General features: G+C 38.2%; 1 protein-coding gene across 1 annotated transcript in view; it reads right to left on the bottom strand.

Annotated features, from left to right (window-relative positions):
• cntn3a.1 (contactin 3a, tandem duplicate 1) overlaps positions 1–2,643 on the bottom strand; it is an 88,802-nt gene extending 86,159 nt beyond the window's left edge. Inside the window, exon 1 of the mRNA XM_051097436.1 lies at positions 2,339–2,643. The gene's annotated coding sequence lies outside the window, so the exon portion shown is untranslated. The remainder of the gene's footprint in view (positions 1–2,338) is intronic.
• Positions 2,644–20,832: the final 18,189 nt, after the last annotated feature.

The raw sequence follows: 20,832 nt of genomic DNA, 5'->3' as shown, positions 1-20,832 counted from the left end.
GATTTCACCTATAGGCAACCAGTCCCTTTAGAGTGCAAAATGAACTGTGGTGTTGTTAAAACCTCAGCTGACACAAACATTTGAGAGTAGCGGCTAACAACACTGCCGAGAAGTGTGTAAAAATTCTCCAGCTGGTATTATGCACTCTGACTGAACTCTAATCTACAGGGTGTGAATGAAAAATTAATGTTCGGCATCCAAAAGAGCCAAGAAACCACAGTTACAAGATTTATCTAGCTGGATATGACTGAATTTTGAATGAAGCACCACAGAGAATCTGCTGGTTTGCATTCACACTTCTATTCATATTATACCACCGTCTCCTGTATAATGAATGTCTATGGGTCAAGTATACAAGTAAACTTGCCACCACTGTAAGTTTATATGCATCAGCACAAACATTTGCTTGTTTTTACCAACATAGGGATGAACTAAACTTATGTTCTGTAGATTCGACAGCAGCTGTGGCATGGAACCCCGAATATTCCTTCATTCTCTCTCTTTAATGACAGAAGTGTGCACTCTGACTGAAACTATTCATGCAGGTTTTTGACAAAAACTGTATTATTTGGCTGTGAAATTGGTGGCGCAGAGATTTGAAGCAGGTACGGCACATCTCACACCTCAGCCTCGACCTGCTGCATATAAACATCAGCTCTCTATGACTCAACAAGCAATGCTAGGAGAAGAGGGAAAATGTAATATGTCACAGAAGACAAGCCTTCCTGCTTGTCTCTTCCCCCTTGACTTGCATCAACACAGAGGTGTGCGCAAACAATCTGGCTTCCCTAATGATGCTTTGAGAAATCATCTAGTGTTTTTTATTCTCTGACAAGCCAGCAGAGTGCAGCAAAAACTGTCTCTACTTCTAGTGCAAATGATTGCTATGTATGAATGAGCACTCGTTTTTATTCTGGAATTTATTATTTCTACAAAACAATACCTGAATTAAACATACACTGCCTTATGCTGTATATCAGGTCTTAAGAATAAAACCAAACAAATAGTTTTATTAGAGACTCTAATTATGTGAAGATTGTGTTTACTCAGATTAAAATGCAGGTGTAACACCTAAAACCATATAATGACAAATGATTTTTTTAAAAAGAAATCAGATGCATTGTCTTGTGTGATTGCAAGGCTGGATTTAATATTACTGCTTCTCTAATTTTCAGAATAACCATGGGAGAGAGGTAAATGGACTGGATGAGGCATTGTGGAAAGTTAAATCAAGCCTATCGTCAAGAAAAATACAATTTTAATATGAGAGACTCTTCTTGTGAAAGAAATCTATTTCAAAAACATTTGATCAAATTTGTTCATGAGGGAAATCAGTTTGCCAGTCCAATCAAACAAACAACTAAGCAAACAATATTAAACAAATAAATACTTATTCCTATCAATATTGCTTCAAAAATGGTTGGAAAGTTTTCTAAATGCAATTATTCACATCATTAAATGGAGAGTTCCTCTTTACTCAAGTCTCTAGTGGCATCATAAACACAAGTGGAATAGTAATTTGGCAGACATGATACATTTCTAATGATATTCCACAACTATATTTTAGTAGTAGACTGCGATAGACTGGAATAGATTCCAACCAGTTCTTCCAAGTCCTACATTTTATAATTCATTCACAGATGGATAACTGAACCAAAGGTCCATCTGGACAGATGTTGATGTTACTGAGGTTCACTGACCAAAAGTGGTTAGAAAAAATGGAGAGTAGAGAGAATCTAAGAATAGAGATTCTAAGAATGTGGACTAATTATGCAATATTAATGAAATGAAGAGAGGAATGGAGACTGTAATTCTCAATCTGAATGATGAGTTTGCAATAGCAAAACATAAAGGTTCCTCAACGGTTCTTGAGTCAGTTATGTGGTTCTTTAAAGATCAAACCAGCTTTTTAAATCGGGGTTCTTTAAATAGTTCGTTTTCTAAAGATTAGAGAATATAAACTACTTCATGGAGCTTGGAATGATTTCCCGACTGTATATGGCATCAGACTGTAAAACCAATCTGGTTCTAATTGCAATCTTTATGTTTAAGATGAGAGCCAATTAGGAAAATGGGTTGGCTTACATAAAAAGCATTCGCTAACATAATTACAAAGACTAGAAACATTTATCTATTTTAAAATCTGCTTCTGATAACGTTCTACCGAAATCTTATAACTCTCGCAATTAAAAAAAAAAAAAAAAAAAAAAAAAAAAAAAAAAAAAAAAGCCCATAAAACAACAGGCTGCAGAATAATAAATATAAAGCACCATGTATTTCTTCTGCTTTTTTATATAGCCTTGAACTAGTAGTGTTGTTCTCTCTCAAACTCGTTTACCTGTTTGACTTCCCACAGTTTTCAGCCTCTTCGCGTCTGCCACTGTAACAGCAGCATCTCTCCAGCCATTCCACAATGCCAGAGACGAGCGCGCTTCACAAGTGCAACTGCCACAGAGGAATTCTTTCTCCTATTTTCTGCCTCCGGAAATCCAAGATACTCCTCAAGAAATGGTAAGACGCGCTGATGATACCCGGCTGGATTACTGTGCGACAAATGAGTAGTAAAGCAAACGCGTTACGCATGGAGTATCCTCAGTTCAGCCTCACAGACAGAGGTGAATGCGCGGATCCACTCCACACTGCGCCACGCGTCAACGTTTGTGGAGCCGCTCGCGTTCACATCCCCGCTGTGACGCAACACAAACTTCACATCACTTGATCTGCTGTCACTTCATCAGCACAGATGAAAGAAAACACCGCACTCCGTGGAAAAAGTGTGGGAGGGATATAAAAAGACTTTCTGAGTCGTAAAAAGTGTTAGAAGATTCATCAATAATGGATTAAAAACATGATATCAGGTTTAAAATGTCCTCGGTGTTTGAGGCAGATTTCTTATTGGGTAAAAGATGGGGGTAAAAGTGCCTGTTAAACTGAGCAGTATTATTCTCCTTTAAAAGAAAATACATTTAGAAAACCTATTCATTTTAAAGTATCTCATGAATTAATGAGAAAATAAAATATCCCTCAGGGTTGGGCAAAATCCACAACTGAATAGCTCCTTTTCAATTCACTAGTGTAAATTTGAATTGAATTGGCCCACATGAGAATAAATTGAGGATTATTTTGAAGGTTATGCAATGAGACTTAAATAATTCTATTATTAATTATGCCTATTTATTTCTGCCTACTGATTCTTATTATGCCTACTGATATGTTGAGTAACTAACCTCAGCTTTGTCAAAACAGCCATTTATTTTGCTGGATAACCTCCGAACAGAAATCATGCTTGCGTTCACGCCTCTATTCATAAACCACTGACTCCCATACCTTGCATACTTATAGCTATTAAGTTATTGAGCCTTATTCATTATTTTATTATGTAATAATCATTTTATATAAGCAATAATGCTCAAGGCTATGCTGTATGAAAGTCACCCATTTGTGTGTTATGTGTAGGGAAAAAACTATACTTAAAAAAAACTACTTTCTGCACTTGAAAATACAGCTCTGCATCCCAAATGCATCCTCACTTGATGAATGAATGAACACACTGATATTCAACATGCCATCCGAGATCAAAATCAGCAGCTGTATCAGACTTTTAGCAGCTGTTCCTCGACTTTACACCTTTCCATTCTCATTTAGGCCTGCTTAATCAGCGTGTCATGCTTCATTAAAGAGAAGTGAAATGTCACATTATGTTGAAGTTACATTAAACATTCCAAGACGGCTCTCTTGAGATGAACAAGTGTTGGAGGTCTTTATTATATTCGTTTTTTTCAGACATCACATGTCAAAAAACACACCACACACAGTTTTTCAGTCAATAATAAGAGTTCTAAAAGTATTTTCTGTGCTAATTTTTGTACAGTTCCACAGAATGAATTCAAAGGTAATGTGTGAAACTACGCATTACATTAGTTGAAAGCTTTGTCAAAATAGTTAAAGGATTAGTTCACTTCCAGAAAAAAGAATTTTTTCTCAAGATGTTCTTATCTTTCTTTCTTCAGTCGAAATGAAGTTAAGGTTTTTGAGAAAAACATTCTAGGATTTTTCTCCATATTGTGGACTTCAATGGGGATCAGTGGGTTGAAGGTCCAAATTGTTTCAAAGGGCTCTACACAATCCCAACTAAGGAATAATGGTCTTATGTAACAAAACGATTGATAATTTTATTAAAAAATAAATAATAAAATTGTATGTACTTTTTAACAACAAATGCTCGTCTTGCACTAGCTCTAGCTCATGACTTCGCACATTAAAGGAGAAGTTCACTTCCTGAACAAAAATTTACAGATAACAATTGGTTATTTTCTAAAAAATGTACAATTTATATACTTTTTAACCTCAAATGCTCATCTTGTCTAGCTCTGCATGAACTCTGTGCATTCCGGGTCAATACAGTTAGGGTATGTCAAAAAACTCCCATCTCATTTTCTCCTCCAACTTCAAAATTGTCCTACATCACTGCAGAAGTAACCCGGTGTTTACAAAGTGAATATGCAAGGAGGGTCAAATCCCCCTTACAAAAAAAGGTAAAACAGAAATGAACTGATCGTTTTGCTAGATAAGACCCTTCTTCCTTGGCTGGGATTGTTTAGAGCCCTTTGAAGCTGCATTTAAACTACATTTTGGAAGTTCAAACTCCTGGGCACCATAGAGGTCCACTATATAGAGAACATTCTTTTTTTTTTTCCTCAAAAAACATAATTTCTTTACGACTGAAGAAAGAAAGACATGAACATCCTGGATGAAAAGAGGGTGAGGAAATTATCTATAAAATTTTGTTCTTCTGTATTGTAAAATTGTGTAACTTCTCCTTTAAGTCATCACATTGGAAAGGTCACACTTAATGTAGGCGGAAGTACCAACCCAGTGTTTACAAAGCGAACGTGCAAAGAAAGTCAAATGCCTTTTACAAAAAAGGTAAAACAATGATGTGAGATGATTTTGAAGTTGGAGGAGAAAATGAGATGGAGTAAAAAAGGTAGGGTAGGGCAAACCGAAGTACACAGGCAAAAAACTAAATGTGCATGACTTTTCCAACATGATTACATAATGCGCGAAGTCGTAGACGTGCATTGCAGAGCTCAAGAAGAGCATTTGTGGGGTTTTTTTAGTTTTGCTAGATAAGACCCATATTCCTCGGGTGGGATTGTGTAGAGCCCTTTAACGCTGCATTGAAACTGCAATTTGGACCTTCAACCCGTTGGACACCATTAAAGTCCACTAAATGGAGAAAAACCTGGAATGTTTTCCTCAAAAACCTCAGTTTCTTTCGACTAAAGAAAAAAAGACATAAACATCTTGGATGATATAGGAGTGAGTAAATTATCAGCAAACATTTTATTCTGGAAGTGAACCAATGCTTTAATAAACAAACAAAGTGCAAGAAATGTTTAGAATAGTTTGAATTTAGTTTGAACTGTTCCGAATCTTCTGCAGAGTTCTGTTTGTGCATATTCCATGTGGGCCTGCTAATACTCATGAACCTCGATGCTGTGTCTTTGAAAGGGGGAAATATAGCTCATGCTTTTTAAATCATGTAGCATCACTAGCATTATTTACATTTATGTAAGATGTTATAGATCTTGCGTTATAGATGCATTCCAAAAATCTGGAAGCTTGAATTTCTATATAAATAGCAGCATCAGCAATGTTTCTCAGTGTTTATTAGTAAGTTGAAACAACAGTTCAAAGATCAAAATATATCTTCAAAATCTATCACAACATCTTATATAAAAGTAAATAAGGGAACTTCCCTGAGGATGACACAACAGATTTATACAGACTACAGATCATGTCAGAACTCAGCACAAGGTTGAAGCACTTTACAGCAATGGACACAATCTTAAACCACTTTAATGCATTCATTATACTGAATGTCTCCTGCAAGGTTGAGCAATGCAACTGAAGGATTTCTATTTTTTCTTTTTGAAAGGGTAAATACATTGGTTTTATGTCATTCTAACAAAACGTGCTCACAATATGACTGCAATTTATTTTTTATTTAATCAAACATGGTGGACAAAGGCTTTCCTTCAAGAACAAGTAGATTTTTATTCGCAAGTGTCAGTTTATTTAACTATATCAACATGTAGTTCTATTTAATTAGTTCTCATTTGTTGTTTTGTATTAAAGAAAAGAAGATCTGGGAGGTTTTGGAAGGCTGTGAGGATCCTTGTTATTATCTGACACCTGTTGAAATCAGTATTTTTATATATGTCATAATATACTGACAGCAGTGTGGGGGAAGCATCATGCTAAGACAAGTGTTTACAGTTAGAGATGGCACATTATTAGCAGTATGCATGTATGTTTTAAACAAAATGGTAAAGGAATATTCCTATTGGATAAAATTATATATGCATTACTGAAGACTCAAACACCCATCCTACTGTGGAGGGTTTCGACTGTCTATCATTCAGTTTTAAAATCATTGTGGTGCCTTTACACTGTCAACATGTCATTCTCCAAACCAGAAAAAGTCCAAATCTCAAATAGACTGTGAAAACCATCAGCTCCAAATAGAATGGACTGACAAGTACTTGTTCATGCAAGCGAATACAGTAGTTCTCAACCAATGTGTTTATTATGCAACCACGCCAAGCTGTAGCAAAGAAGTTCAATATGAAGAGGCAATGTGCAGCTCTGGCTTCAGTCTGATTTAGCCTCTTTGTTATGAACCAGTTTTGAAAGCACCTTTTGGTTGATTTTGTAATGGCTTTTCATGTTTTGTCTTAGGTTTAACTGTATTTTTTGACTGAGCCCTACAGTAGCAGTGTTCATGTCTCTATAAAGCATTATTCAGTAGGTCATTCCCACTAATGAATCACTGACTATCATCAATATCATCCATTATTATGCAATTATTTAAAAATGTGCTTTTATGAGACGTATTATTCTTGAAATTGAATGATTCCTGAAGGTAATGAGGAATAGATAGCAGTGAGGAGTGCACTGGAAGACAATGAGTTGAGTTCAATTTAAAATAATTATCTTAATGAATATGTCGTGAATTGCATTTAGTATCATGATAATTACCTCTGGTGATCCATACTGAAAAGCTCACACACTTAACATTGCATCACATTGCACCTTTGCAAAAGTATGTGAACTTTTACTGTAGTTGTGATGCTTTGCCTCTCTCTTTTTCTAGGTTTATGTCCCCACTGATGTACATCCACAAGTTAAATCTTTATTCTATATCTCTTTTACAGTCTTGAGGCTGTCATGCTATGTACCTTGGCCTCTTTTTCCACCAGGTCTAAATCCAGGTATCAGAGGGCTGGAGTGGTGTTTGAGAAGCAGGGTGATAAGGCAGGCCTTTCATAGCGCTGACCCCTCCTTCAGAGTGCACCTCTGTAGCTGGCTTTGAATAATTCACTCAGAGAGACCCCTCAACTCCTGCTGATAAAACCCGTGTTCAACAGTGTTGATTTCCTCCCTCATCTATCTTTCTACGGCACAGTAGAGATGATAAAGGAATCTGAGATAGATAGTTGAATGGATCGGTAGCTAGACGGACAGACAAACAGACAGACAGACAGACAGACAGAGAGACAGACAGACAGACAGATAGATAGATAGATAGATAGATAGATAGATAGATAGTTAGATAGATAGATAGATAGATAGATAGATAGATAAAATAGATAGATAAAATGCTGACAGATTGATAGATATCTATGATGATCTATCTTTCAGCTTTCTATCTATTTATCGATCTGTCTGTCTTCAGCTTTCTATCTATCTATCGATCTGTCTGTCTGTCATCTGTCTATCTGTCATCATTCTATCTAGAAAGATGACAGACAGATGATGACGATAGACATATAGATAGATAAATAGAATGATGACAGATAGATAGATAGATAGATAGATAGATAGATAGATAGATATCATCTGTCTGTCTGTCTCTCATTTGATGACAGATAGACAGACAGATAGATAGATATGTAGATAGATAGATAGATAGATAGATAGATGACAGACAGAGAGATATAGATAGATAGTTAGATAGATAACAAGAATGATGACAGACAGACAGAGACAGACAGACAGATAGATAGATAGATAGATAGATAGATAGATAGATAGATAGATAGATAGATAGACAGAATGATGATAGATAGAAAGACAGACTTTGGCAATATTGTATTTTCACAGTCATGCCAATAAAGCAATTTTGAATTGAAATTGAAAGACACAGATAGATAGATATCATCTGTCTGTCTGTCTCTCATTTGATGACAGATAGACAGACAGATAGATAGATAGATAGATAGATAGATAGATAGATAGATAGATAGATGACAGACAGAGAGATATAGATAGATAGATAGATAACAAGAATGATGACAGACAGACAGAGACAGACAGACAGATAGACAGACAGATAGATAGATAGATAGATGACATACAGACAGACAGATAGATAGATAGATAGATAGATATCATCTGTCTGTCTGTCTCTCATTTGATGACATAGACAGACAGACAGATAGATAGATAGATAGATAGATAGATAGATAGATGATCTATCTATCAGCTGTCTATCTATCTATCAATCGATCTGTCTGTCTGTCTGCCATCTGTATATCTGTTATCTAGATAGAATGATGAGAGACAGAGAGACAGATGACAAATAGACAGACAGAGACAGACAGATACACAGATAGAATGATGACAGACAGACAGACAGACAGACAGATGATAGATAGAATCATGATGGATAGATAGATAGATAACAGACAGATGATGATCTATCTATCAGCTGTCTATCTATCGATCTGTCTGTCTGTCATCTGTCTATCTGTCATCATTCTATCTAGACATGACAGACAGATGATGATGATGATAGATGATATATAGATAGATAGATAGACAGACAGATAGATAGATAGATAGATAGATAGATAGATAGATAGATAGATAAATAGATAGATTCTAAAAATATACACACATCTAACATATCTGAATTAGAGGACTGAAGACATGGACATGTCTGTGCAGTTTTCTCAAATCTCCAACAGCCTTGAAACCAGCTCTGCCCGGTCGACGGTTTGAAGAAGTCAAGGTGAGTTAATATTCTTCATAATCCTTGCAATCTGTGAATGTTCAAAGTGAGGGCTGCACAGACTTTCTTTTAATATTACGATTCTTTGTGAAGAAATATTGAACAGACCTGCTTTGAAATGCAGAGTTTTCTGCTTTAAATCAGGCGGTTATCAAACAGTGTCCGTTGAGACGTGAGCTTTCAAATGAATCTCCACATGCTCCTTGGCCACAGGGCTGGGATAGCCTACCTGGCGCTCAGCCATTGTGACCAAAAAAACACTGCAGGAACATTGTGTTTAAAAAGCTTTTGGAAAATCCGATAGAATGCTGAACTCTCACTCTCAGAGACACGCTGAAGAAAAATTGCAAAAACTGTTTAAAGAAATTCAATACTATATGTCTTTTCTCTAAATATGGGCTAAATTACTCAGAACTGCAGAAGGTTTGGCAGGAATTCATTTACAAATTGAATCTCCCTGCATGCCAAAGTCAAACAATATGGTCACTGCCTAGTGACACCACTGCTGAAATTTTTTTTATTGAATTTAGCAATCTTCCAAGTGTATGTGACTACTTTTCCTCCACAAATCTCAACATTTTAGTACTAGTAAAGAAAATATTAAAATACAAATAAATAAAGCTACATAAATACACACTGAATGCTGCAAATGGTGATCAACAATTTTCTTGCCATACTGAGCATTCAGTAAATCACACATAAATATTCCAAATTATTTTCAATAAAGCCTAATGAAACTTTAAGGAGTCTCAGACGTGTTGTAGTGCAGGGTTTTATAGAGGTCAAAGCAACTGCACTGCAGGCCAATATAAATATACATTTCAGATACTTTACAGGGGGTCAGTGATGTGTAGGAATATTCCAGAATCATGAAACTTCACAGAGTGGCAGATGACTCCTCTGACATGAATATATCAATATTTCAGGCTTCTAGCTTGCTGAGAAGGATTCTTAAGAAAGTCGAACCTTATGAATGTACTTTATAAAAGTGGTGAAATTTTGCAACCTTGAGATTGCATTTTTGCAGTGTTTTCCCTCAAAATATGCATAAACATGATTTTTATAACTGGTTTCTCAAAACATCTAAGGGGAAATAAAAAAATACATCCTCAATATCAACACTGGTCTCTGAGGATAAGACACCTGAGAAGCATTTATAAAGAAACTGTATTGTACGAATGATAATAAAACTATTAAATTCATTTGTGTATAGTGTATTTATGTAGTGTGTGTGTATATTTATATACATATATTTTTGGAAAATAACAACAGAAAGCCTTTAATTACCAGTTAGTCATTAGTCATCAGTTATCAAACAAAACTAACACAATATTGTCAATCATCAATGAAAAGAATGAATCCAAAGATGATTCTAACAACAATATGCTTCTTAAACCTATTCATCTCGATTAATATCCTCTGATGCCCTATTAATAACCTCTGCCGGTGAGGCTCATAGAAGGATTATTACATCTTACATTACGCACCTGTATAAACACTTATTCATTAGAGTGAAAAACATTAATTACCCCTGAGGAGACATTACATGGAACATCTATTTTAATCAGAACACGTGGGTTGCAAAAAGATGAGATATTAAAACCACATGCACCCGACAACAATAAGGTTCCCTAGGTGTACAGTAGGACTATCAACTGTCATGTGTCAGCACTTCAAAAACAAACAAAAAAGGCGTCTCCACATTTCTTTCACCTTAAACAATATGTGCACCACAAGGATGATTTCACTAAAGGGTTGAAAAGCAGAATACAATTTTGTGAATGTTCCCCTTGTTAGCCATAGAGACTGCATGACTGACTTATGCATGCGCTGCATGTTTATACTGGGAATAAAATAAGTCTATCAGGATATTAGAGCGCTGACGGAAGTAAACTAAGCTACTACAGCTTGTATAATGTAGTTTGAAAATGCATTGCTCACCTTGTGGTCTTCAAGGAAATATTTCAAGGAAATACTCAATCTTATATTAGATAATTCTTTGTAATACCCAAAGCCGTTTTGCTCTGAAAAAGAAATCTAGTATCGTCCTAGCATTATGCTATTACATAAAAAGTCGGTGGTTTATGTAAGGGTTTGACAGAATAAGAGGCACCAAGGCTTTGCCCTTGATTTTTATGTTGTGTTCTGTGTGGCTGAATTAGGCGGCTTCACAGCATGATGGAGTTGGAAGGGGCTGGAGTGGAGGGCTGCAGAGGCGACTGAAGGGAAAGGGATTATAGATGGCACAGAAATTAAATTTTCGGCCATCTCTCCAACTGAAGCCACCATCTGCCACTTATTTGACAATTTCAGATTGAATTAAAGAGAATCCCTTTTTCTAATTCGCAGCCGAGGAAAGCTGATTCAAAAACTAAGCTAGAGAAATGTAATGGTAGCACCATGTTGCCCATTGTTTAACCAGAGCGAGGAGATATCAGGTTTTCATGCAAATCAGAATGAAAGACAGGGACACAGCATGATATACAATTACAGTCATAAACACGTCCAAAAACCCAGTTTAGAGGAAATAATGGATCGTTTGATTCATCGTGTGACAGAAGAGCTCAGTGTGATTCTAATGGCAGCACTGAGCTTGGTGGACATCTTTCCACTAGACGAAACTTCTCAAACTCACGACCTTCTGTATTATAAATGGACAGTTCATCGAAAAATGAAAATTTAGTCAAAGCAGAAATTGGAGGGAAAATATCCTGCTCACGCTTGTCCATATAATGGCAGTGTAAGGTAGACTGAGTACATTTGAGACGTGTAGGGTAGATCGGGTGCAGTTGGTACACTTTTCGCCTTTTCTGTTACCACACCAAAACTAGAGACTGAAAAGAAGTGATTTTTCATATGACATTTCCTTTACTTGTCTACTAAAATATTAATAATTTTTAACATCCATAAGTAGGTTATATTTTCCACAATTAGCTCATAAACACAAAAAGCTTTTTTTGTCAGTACCTGAGTACAGTTGAGACACCCATCTGTAATGCTGTAAAGCTGCCTAACAAATTTATTGCAAATGTAAAATACATTTAAAAATTAGAATTCAACCGTTTTTATTATTTTGTACTTCATTGTGATTGGTCAGTTGTGTACCTTTCATGAGCCAGTGAGTGCCCGTGTTGTGAATAGATAAGAGGAAGTGTTTGGCTGCTTGGGATGCATCATCCCTGGTACCGCCCCTAGGTGACATGTGGCGTTTTGATTGAGGGCTAGTAGTTGGGTTATCCTCCTGTCTTTTGTGCACTTGCTGTTGGTTAGTGTTCAGGTTAGTTCCTGTTTTTTAAAAAAGGCTTTTGTCTGTTAAATAGAGAGGCTTATTACTTTTTGTTTGTTTTTAATCGTGAGCATGCAAGTGGCTGTAATCTTGCGTGGTGGGCGACCATGTGTATTGCAGCATTGTACAGTTCACTTGGTATGTATGACGAGGGTTTTGTTTTCGAAGAGTTTTTTTATGAGTAACTTTTTCTGTTTAATGTCTGGCAGGGTTGATGGCACGTCCAGGGGTTTCCAATTATTCCAATTGAAGCCTAACAAACATCAAGCAACGTGACTGCACTGCTGCTCTGTTTCGTTTGTTTTGTTATAACTGTTTTGTCTGTAACTCATTTCGGTCTATTTTGATATGTGTTTTTATTTTGGTTAGCAGCACTGGCACAGGATTGCACTGATCCACGCTTGAAATTAGTTGGGAGGCTAACTTTTGTAACCTGGATCTTTTTGGCCATTTTGTTTTCCTCCTTAGTGCCAGTGGCTGTGTTTGTTTTTGTTTTGGTGGTTTGTTTAATCTGTCATTAAGTTGATTTCTAACTTTCTGTGTGTGGATTCAGGTCCTCAGAGTGAGAGGGGTTGGCGATGGTACCCTGTTGTCACGCTTTCACAAAACAAACGAACAACGACGAAGTAAAACGTGAAAGTCTTTAATAATCCAAGGAAGCAGGGTAAACACAGGAACACGGGGTAGCAACATTAAGGCTCGACAAGACATCATGGTGAACACACACAATAAATAGACATGGTGATTACAAGCTCAGGAGCAGGCAATTAGGGATAAACCAAGAACACAAAACAGCAGGGGGGGGAAATGGATGGGAGAAACCAACTCAAAGTCCAGGGGTGTGACACCTGTACTGGTGTGTCCACATGGAGTGCTGTGTTCAATATTTTTGTTTGGTTTTCACAAGTGTGTGGGTATTTGTCATGGGTATTAAGCGTGGGGTAAAAATTGGAGGGTCTCTGCCAGCCACCTCCCTCTTTATCTTTATTTTATTCTTTTGTACTGCGTTTGTATGTTATTGTTATTGTTTGTAATTTATTGTTTAGTATTGTATTGATTTTCTGTTCTTTTATTAATTGTATGTTTGAATAAAGTGATTCTTGTTGATTTTTAGCTTCATTTACATTTTAATGCTCACCTGTCTTTGGCAACGAACCTGTGTGCCCTTGTAAGGGCTGTTGTTCCCGGTGCATTCTGGGTGGCGTAGCTGACAATACTATTTATTTATTTATTTATTTAAATGGATGGGAGAAACCAACTCAAAGTCCAGGGGTGTGACATTACCTCCCCCTCCCGGAAAGGCGCGTCATCGCGCCGACAAACAAGAGAACAGAAAATACCCAGTTTTAGGAGGAGGTTTTGGAGGAGGACGGACTCCCGGTAGGAGGACAAAGGATGAATTCCAGAGATGTGACGGAGTAGTCCATGGGGGTGATGACGGAGGGAGGAGCCAAAGAGGAGATAGGAGGGATCCGAAGGAGGAGGAGCCAGGAGAGACCCAGACCGCAGCCAAGATGGAAACCCACGGTGGAGCCGATGGAGGGAGGAGCCATGGTGGAGAACAGGCTGACGACTCCAGGGGGCCGACCGACGGAGGTGGAGCAGGTGGTGGTAGAGCCCGAGGCGGAGACGGAGAGCCGATGATCCAGGGCGACACCAAGGATCCGGAGGGCCAAGGCGGAGCCGGAGCGACAGAGGACCGAGGCTGTGCCCGCGGGAGGGAGGAGGTCCACAGAGCCGGAGGGACGGAGTGACGAGGCGCAGCCGGAGGAGTGGAGTCCAGAGGCGAAGGTGGGGCGACAACTGACCAGGGCGGAGCCGGAGGGACGATGGAGCCCGGTGGAGCTGGTGGACCGACGGGTGACGGTGGAGGCGAGGGAGCTGAGAGACGGGGTGGAGCCGCAGGTTCGGAGGACCGAGGTGGAGTCCAGGACTCAGAGGCTGAAGGCAGAGATAACGGATCCTCCAGCCATGACGCCGATGGTGACTGGCAGGCCTGCGGCGAACCCACCGCACAGATGGTGAGCTGAGGGTGAGCAGAGGGACTGACAGGTAGCATTGGTGGCATGGCTGAAACCTTATGGTTATTTAACTGAGGAAACTGAGGGAGGGTGAGTGGGAAATTAGAGCCGGTGGATAGTTCGGAGATTACAACAGATCCAGTATTCACATCCTCAGAATTATATTCAGGTAAGTCGTTCTTCGAGCAATGTCCCAAAACCCCATTCCGCTCACCCTCAGCGGTGGTGCAGTGGGTAGTGCTGTCCACAGCACTCTCCTTTTCCACTGCTCCCTCCACCGTCGTGGTCAATGTGGCCGGCTCACGCACCTGATCTGACGGCTCGTGCAACTCTGGCTCCATGGTGATCAGCTGCTCTGTCGCTCCTTTTAGCGATGGCACGCTGGTCGCGGCGGGCTGTAGCTCTCCGTCATCGGTGGGCTCTGGCTGGTACTCCGCGGGTCGGGGTGGTGATTGGCTGGGTTCCGGGTCGTGCTGCGAGACGTCTGCGTGATGTGACTGGATAGGGTCGAAATCCTCCTCCGCTTCGTCCAGACAGAGTTCTGAACCCCAAGCACTCAGTAAGATGTTAATATATTGCGTTAGGGTCCAGCATGGTTCACCTTGGGGCATGACGAAGCGGAGGTCATCATCCAGTCCACACCAAAATCCCTCCATAAGGCAGACGTCATCGCAGCTAGCAAGATGGCAAATGCTAATAAACTCCTCCACATAGTCCTCAAGATCCCTGCCATCCTGGAAGATATAGATGGTCCTTCCTCCCAGAATGGCATCTCTCCTCCTTGGGGGGACGTTGATGGAAGCGAGTTTCATGATGGAGTGAACTGGTGTAAACACGACGGAAACAAAAGACTGAAAAACACGACAAACAAAACGGGGAACACACGCGAAAAAAAAAAAAAAAAAATATCGGTCGAACCTTCTGTCACGCTTTCACAAAACAAACGAACAACGACAAAGTAAAACGTGAAAGTCTTTAATAATTCAGGGAAGCAGGGTAAACACAGGAACACAGGGTAGCAACATTAAGGTTCGACAAGACATCATGGTGAACACACACAATAAATAGACATGGTGATTACAAGCTCAGGTGCAGGCAATTAGGGATAAACCAAGAACACAAAACAGCAGGGGGGGGGAATGGATGGGAGAAACCAACTCAAAGTCCAGGGGTGTGACACCTGTACTGGTGGGAGTGCTGTGTTCACACCTTGTTTTCACAAGTGTGTGGGTGTTTGTCATGGGTATTAAGGAAAAATGCTGTGTTCAATCTTTATTTTATTCTTTTGTTTTATTTATTTATTAATTGTTTGGCATTGTTTAGTATTGTATTATTTTTTATTAATTTATGTTTGAATAAAGTGATTCTTGTTGATTTTTAGCTTCATTCTGCTCACCTGATTACTTCCCTGCCACAATACTATTTATTTATTTATTTATTTATTTGTAACTTCCTCTCCCTGATTACTTCTGCCACACTTGCATGACACATGACACGCATGTGCGAAGCAAATTTCACAGATTAGACTTGTTAAAGTTATTTAAGGTGTTTTAAATGTATCCATGTACCTGATGTACCCAGTCTACCCTACAACTGAAACACCTTAAATGACTTGAGTACAAAGGAGCCGTGATTTTTGCTCCACACATAGTGTTTTTTTTTTTTTTTTTCCAAGGTGAGATTTTCATTTCACCATGTCCCTTCCACAATTAATAACTTGTTAAACTTATATCATTGCAAACATTACTCTGTGCTCTAATAACAGACATATTTTATGACATTGTGCCATGCAAGGTCTTTTCATAATCTAGAGAAATGTGCGAGTATACAAGCGGGGTAGGTTAGACACAGTGTATCAGCTGTACCCGAATTGGGGGCCCTATTGTGTTGTTATGATCAGGGTGCGATTTGGGGGGGATGGAGGGGATTTCCACCCCTCTGTTTACTCTGGTCGCGAACCCTCTCCTAAGTCCCAAATTTAAATCGAACGGTTCGCGATATACGCTTTGACGTCCCGTTCTGGATCAAATGATTCGTGATCCGATTGGAGCGCTTCGAAACAGTGAATCATTTTGCGACGCAGGTGTTTTACTGGTTCGGAGTTTCAAAAAGCTCCGTTGATACCGTGTTTTTTCTCTATATAATTAATTCGTTGTTTGAAATGAAATCATTACAATTTGTAGGCCTAACTTACAATGTTTTTATTAAATTATGATCACGTTACGTCGTATTAAAAACATTTCATGACATGACACTCATTATCTGGTACTTGCCTAAAAAGACAGGTATATAATGTGCGCTGTTAACAGATTACACTAACATAAGGTTACTATATAGCCTTAATGGAGTTGGGGTAACCTCTGCCTAAAGAAAAAAAGTTTTCGAAAGCACCTTTCGCAAGCACATTTTCGAAAGCACATTTCAACTGTCTATTATTAATGGACATATTTTCCAACATGAATGTTAAAAGGATAACAGCATTTTAAGAAATATACAAGGTGGTAAAGTGGGTACAGTTGATACACCCTCTATAGGTCGCAAAGTATACAGTAACAGCTCAATCACAGAAAATTAAAATGCATATTCAGAGGCTGTGTGTGTTTGTGTAAGGCCTACTGGTATTACCTACATAACGGGAACCAAATATCCCCACAAGTATAGTAATACCACTACATTCTAACCTTATGGGAACATTTTTTAAGGTTCCCAAGAGGAAATAAGGTTATAATTCATACTAAATAATTAAAAATGTAAAAATGCAGTAAGTTTCGAGTAATGCATAGGTTTAGGGGTAGGGTGAATATACAGGTATGTATATTGTTATTTTTAATGTTATGTTTACATTTGTACTGTTTCCCATATCCTTTCAAGTGTTAAATAAATGTTTAACTAAATCTGAATTAAATAAAGCAAATAAATAAATCTGTTTTTTTTTTTTTTTTTATTGCACAACTGTAAATTTGTAACTTATTACTTTTGCAGTAAATGGTTAGCCAGCTTTAAAGCATTAAGAATGGGTGTCTCAACTGTTTAGTAACTTACATTTTAGACTCAGTAAGTTGACCATTTTTGCTCTGCCAACAAAAACAAGGCGACAGCCTCTGTGCATCTCTAATCAGCTCATAATAGTGGCGTTTCGTTCCTGAATGAATCAGCGTTGTCAATACTTACTCATAGACATTCACTTGCCGCCACCTACTGGCGTAAGGATGTAAAATAAAGATCAAAAGAAAAACCCCACTTTCATAGACTGCTGTATAAAATAAAATTTTCCCATAAATAATCGTTTGATTCGTCATATATCAACATCATTCAACTATAGATCATCAACATCAACTATATATTAAGCTTTTTAAATTCACTTTCATGGTTTTATTATTGACCTTATTCTCCAGAGAAAGAAGCCCATCACCATCTTTAGAATATTGTGTTTGAACAGCTGGTAGCTCTGTATATTTCTATAGCATTGCTGTCTAAGATTAATTTAGCTGGTAAAGTGGATTTATGTATTGTAGAGTTAACGAAAGTTATCGTGAGCATTGCAATGTTTAAAGAAAACGTCTTAACATATGTCTGTACACCAAGAAGATTTTAAAATGATCGATTCATTCGTGAATCCGTCAGATCACTGTGGAAATACAACCAGAAGACAGAAGACAGCAAACGCAGCGCTAAAATGGGATGGGGCTACATATGGTCAATAGTAATACTTTTTTTTTGCCGTATTGACTATCATTTGTGTAACCACAGGTTTACTACAAATACCATGCTTAAACCAAGATGCAAAACCATGGGTCAATTTGTGGTTTCCATGGTTTAAAGGGGTCATCAGATGCCCATTTTCCACAAGTTGATATGATTCTTTACAGTCTTAATGAAAAGCCTATAATATACTTTGCTTAAAAATTCTCATTGGTTGTGTAAAAAACACCCTTTTTACCTTGTCAAATTGAGCTCTGCAAAAATCATCCCATTCTGGGGGATTGTTCCTTTAAATGCAAATCTTCTCTCTGAGAAGTGACGAGCCTGTTTACTTTAGCCATATTTAGCACATTTAGTTGTGAAAATTGCTAACTAGCACTTTATTAGGAAAGGTGATTGCAGAGATTCATAAAAAAACCCTTATACTCACTTCTGCTGTAGGTGAAGCTGGATCACAAATTTATGTAGATCGGGAGGTGCATTCCCTTCACAAACAAGCGTAATCTACTGCATCTTCAGCGGCTCAGATGTCGGGAGTAAATGACGACCACTATGTTCATTATTACATCCAGCAACACAACACCTCAATCGCTCAATCTGAGATATTCTTGTCTAACTCACATCCCTGCTCCGGCATCAAAACAATGGAGGTTGGACTGTTACAACTGATCTGAGGTAAAACGCTCATGTCAATCAACTATCGTGGGAGCAGCCTTGTCAGTGTGACGCCACACCGACAGGCATCTGAGAACGGCTCGATTTGAAAAAGGGGATATTATTTTTATGGATTAATTAAAAACCACTGCATGGATTTTTATCATTATAAGGTAGATTTGTACATACACTGCCAACACACATTAACGTTCAAACAACGTATAAAAGTGAACTTTGCATCCGATGACCCCTTTAACTATAGTAACCGTGTTGTTGTTGTTTTTTTGTTTTTTTTTTGGTTTAATTTGTAGTAAAACCATGGTTGATTTTAGCAAAGGATAAAGCAGTTATAAGCCTTTTTTTTTTAAAGGAAAGGGTTAACATAAAAGAAATCAACTCATTGGGAAAATGTATCTGTGATGACAAAATGGTATTATGTTGCTTATTGCACATTTCAGTCAAAACTCATTTCACTTTCAAAGTGAAATGTCCAGTGGGTGACGCTAAAAGCAGGTTCAGTTTTACCCAAAACAGACAAACGTCAATCTGTATGTAGTAGGCCTACTTAAGGCATGTCAGTTGATCGGAAATGTGTAAGTTACACAATAACACAATTGTTTGAAAATAATGTAAGGCCTACAACAATAATGTTAACCAAATGGGATTTAAAATTTATTTGATGAAGCAACCATACCATTTTTGCCTTTTTTTCATCTTTGTGTTTTTTAACATAGTGTTTCACGAGACTCAAACCCAGGCGCTCCGTAAGACGCACTGCAACCACAATGCTGAACTCCAGCTACTAGGTAAGCTACACACATTCATTTGCATGAAAAGGAATAAAACTGGTTGGTGTCTGGTCAAATGCCAATTTCATCAGTGAATTGTATAGGTACATTGTTGGAGTTTTGCAAAAATGTAGGTAAAGCCACCTTTTCCAATGAGCAAGAAATGCTTGAAACGTTTGAGTCATTTTGCTCCTCTTTCTAATGAGATACTGTACTCATATATTTCTACCCCATCAGAGTGTTTGTGTGTTTTTATGTTTTTCCCTCTGCGAGTCAGAGAAGGACACCCAGCCTAACGACAGTAATATGACAGCATTTTTCATCTGGGCTCTCGAACGAGAAAGAAAAATCAATATTTAATCAAAGCAAGATCTTGTAGACTTCACGATACAATATATTTACCTTCACTGTCATTAAAGCCTCAAAACCACATTCAAATGTGCAGCGACAAAACAAAATAGTTCCAATGAGAAAAAATATTATATGGTGGGAGCAAATATTCAGCCCCCTCTTAGCTGCAAAATATTTGTGTATAATGACCAAGGTCTGCTTGCAACAAAATAAAACCTCAATGAGGGAGCGGGAAAATATTCACCACAGCTATGACTGGTATGTCAACATGCTCACTACAGAAGACAGAAGTAATTACGTGTGCTCTCTTTCTCTCTCTCTGACGCTCTTCTCTCATTCTGCTGTCTCCTGATGTGTCCCCTGTGTGATAACAGAGTCAGGGTAATGGGCTCTCTGTAAGCTAATGGAGGCTACACTGCAGGATACTCCACTGGCAGGTACCACATCTTCAGCATGGCTCAGCGATACAATGCTTCCTGTGCTGTGAGCTTCTGAATTCACAAGATGTCCATTGAGCAATTCGTGCTGATACGACCAACAGATAATATAGAACCTGCTATGAAAATGTTAGAGATCTCACCTCATTATTAAAATGCAAATGTGGACATGCTACAGCATAACATTCAAATTTAAATGATCTTCAGGAGCTGCATAAATTCAATTTATAAACCCAATTAAGATTATAGGCTTTTTATTTGAGTGACCAGGGGAACATATTAACAACTGGAATAAAAAATTGTGCATGGACTGATCAAGTTATTTTTAGTAAAATTGTGTTTCTTAACCCCTGCAAATTCTAACATTGTTGATTTCCAGATGGTTTGAATAGACTGTTGGCTTTGTTTGGCTGAAAGGGGACATGGGCAGCTTGGATCACAGTAAGTCCTGGCAGAGGCATGCTGTCAGACTAAAGGAAGAAAAGGTCAGGGCTGCAATATGTGAGGAAACATG

The sequence above is a fragment of the Labeo rohita genome, chromosome 23, assembly GCF_022985175.1.
Source record: "Labeo rohita strain BAU-BD-2019 chromosome 23, IGBB_LRoh.1.0, whole genome shotgun sequence".
Taxonomy (NCBI): Eukaryota; Metazoa; Chordata; class Actinopteri; order Cypriniformes; family Cyprinidae; genus Labeo; species Labeo rohita.
This window is presented reverse-complemented; position numbering and strand designations above follow the sequence as displayed.